This window comes from Dermacentor silvarum, chromosome 2, assembly GCF_013339745.2.
Source record: "Dermacentor silvarum isolate Dsil-2018 chromosome 2, BIME_Dsil_1.4, whole genome shotgun sequence".
In the NCBI taxonomy this organism is placed as follows: domain Eukaryota; kingdom Metazoa; phylum Arthropoda; class Arachnida; order Ixodida; family Ixodidae; genus Dermacentor; species Dermacentor silvarum.
In genome coordinates, this window is record NC_051155.1 from 118,485,855 (window position 1) to 118,488,659 (window position 2,805).

Sequence of the window (2,805 nt, forward strand, 5' to 3'; positions counted from 1 at the left end):
GTTCCACCTTCGTTGTCCTGGGCTTCTTCACCGCCACTTACTGCTTCATTAACTCGTTGCGTAATAACCGATGATTGCACGTTGATTGCACGCGCTAATTGCCACGTCAGTTTAACCTTGAAGGATCGTCCTCCTACTGTTGTAAATTGAACCTTATATGTGGGTAGCTGTACAGTGCCTTGAAAAAAAAAAGGTTAAGATAAAAGGAGAGCAAGATAATAAGCGAGAACTATGCCTAGAGGGTACGGGCTTAGTAGTTAATGATGACAAGCCTTAACCGAGTGCAGACATGCATGCTCGTAACAACGACAGAATATGCTAAGCGGTTTAGGAAGACTTGTCTCGGAGATGTTCGTTAGTGCGGGGCTTAACAGAAATTGCAAGAGAGAGAGAAAGAAAGAAACAGAGAGCGCGAATAGATTTGTAAATAATTACGGTGAGCATCCGCTTAGAGTTTACGTTGCCCAAACACGAAAGCACCTCAAGTAATACACGTTTATCGCAGTATTCCTGAGAGCAGATTATGGTGGGAGGGGGACTGCGCTCGGGAAAGTAGTACTTACGAGTGGAGCTTTCGGGGGGGGGGGGGGGGGGTGCGACTGGTGATACTCGTAACTCAAGCGAGAGCTAAGTACGTACTGCGTCCAATCTTTCATTGATTTGGCTATTCATCTCGACCACTCCAAAAACTAATTCAATCTTTCTTTCGGCTAGCCAGAGATAATAGCGAAGGCATGTACATGCGCTCTCGCGCAGCACCTGTTCTTCCTGAAGAGATGTTCTACATTACAGTCATGCAGGGAAACGGAAAAACGATGGCAAACACCTGAACACTGTAGGAGATGTGATGCGAGCAGTAACTCTGGTATTTCCACGTTTGGACGGTGCGCTTAAACAAGGCGCGCATTATCTTAAGTGCCTTAGCTAACTTAATTCTTTGCGTAAACGTATTTGTCGACGATGGCATAATCACAAATGACTATTTCCTGTTCTCTGATGAGTAGATTTGTCTAAAACGAAAGTTCCGCGCACTCTTTGGTTGATTACACTGCCACAACATTTCGCTACCCTGACTGCAGACTTCGCATTCGTCTCGTGATACTCTGGTATACGAGTATACGTACGTCTATGCACGTATACGCCTCCGCTATGCTGTATCTATCGTCCTGAACTACAGCGACGATGACTCACTGTACTTCCTCGATAAAGCTTCTAAAAGCGGAAGAGTTTAATAAACAATAGAGGAGTAGAAAGTTGAACAGGAACAGTCGATGACGAGAGGGAGAAAAAGGAGAGGGAACGCAGCGAGGCTCCCCGAACGCGTGCTCGGTTTTCTCTGCCCTGCAATATGAGGGAAGGGGATATGGGGGCGAAAAATTAGATAGAAAAAGAAAAGAAAGAGCTCACGTTATAAATGCCCAATATATAAATGGTAAAAGAGCTCAATATATAAATGGTCGCTGGGACTTTTCCAATGCTGTCGTTGCTTTCAGTGCTCGCGACGCTTACGATTACAGTCCAGACATCTTCACTTCCAAAAAACAGTCATGAGTACAGCCGGTTTAAGGCAGTAGGGAGAGGTCCAGGCTGTACGTAGGTCGGGCTGAGTTCGAAGGCACAAAAGGTGTTCGACTGTTCGAACACCTTTTGTGTTCGAAAAATTCGCCAACATGCGCCTCTTCCGTAAGATTCACTCGCGGGCGTATCACGCATTCCAATGAGGAATGAATAGACGAAGGGCGCGCGAGTAAAATATGACACCTCAGATTACTCCAAGACGTCGCATTGAAACAGAAAGTCACGGGTTTCATTTGTTGGCCTCTGCAGCCACAGAGAAAAAAAAAAAAAAACGCCAGTCAGGCCAGATTCGAAAAAAATACAAGTTTATACGAAGCCGTGAAGAGCACTGAATTCCTGAGAGCCTGGTTTTGTAGCTCTGACACCTTAAAACTAACAAATTATTCAATTATGCGTGCGTTATTGCACTGCACATGAGTTGCGACACGGAAGCCTGTTATCGAAGGCACTTCGATACTAGCGACCCTTGATGTACACACACATTCAAGAAGGCGTGCCTGCGAAGGCTCCTAATCTAAGACTCAATGGCAGCACCGACACGCAAAAAATTGCGGAACACCGCTCCAATTGCGGGTAGCGCTCCTTTTATAGGAAAGGTGCCTCCTTTCATCTTTTTTTAAGGAAAGAAGAAGGTGCGGGTGCCTAACGAGGTTGCAACACATTTAGAGCCATAGTTCTCTGATCTACCCTTCGATTTTGGTGGTGCCCTTCACATTTTATAAAATGAAACATGGTTCAGCATTAGGACCATTGTGCGAACGCTACGAAGACAAATGAGTAAGATAAATTAATCTGATAGTGTCATGCTTCTAACATGGAAATACGTATTTTGACACCAGCGACAAAACTCTCACATGAAACTGTCTTGGATTCAACGGAAAACACCTTTCAGCAACAAATGTTGTTTAGAAAATTCTTCAAAAGTTTCTGGCGCCGCACATGTGTACTGCGACGACAGCGACGCTGACAACGACTGCCTTCTGGGCCAATGATCGGTGGTTATATATTGTTACCAAGCGCTGCTCGAGACGAAGCTGAGGACAGTATGGAAGAAGACGATGCTCTCTGATGGCACGCGGATTGGTGTTGACATCTTGTATGTTTTGTATGCCAGTGGCCGCATTGTAAATATCCCTGTAAATGTACTTTAAACCTCTTTCCCTGTGACAGTATATATACATACACAAAATCACATTAAAAATTCAAAGGAAAACAATGTCAGCTCAT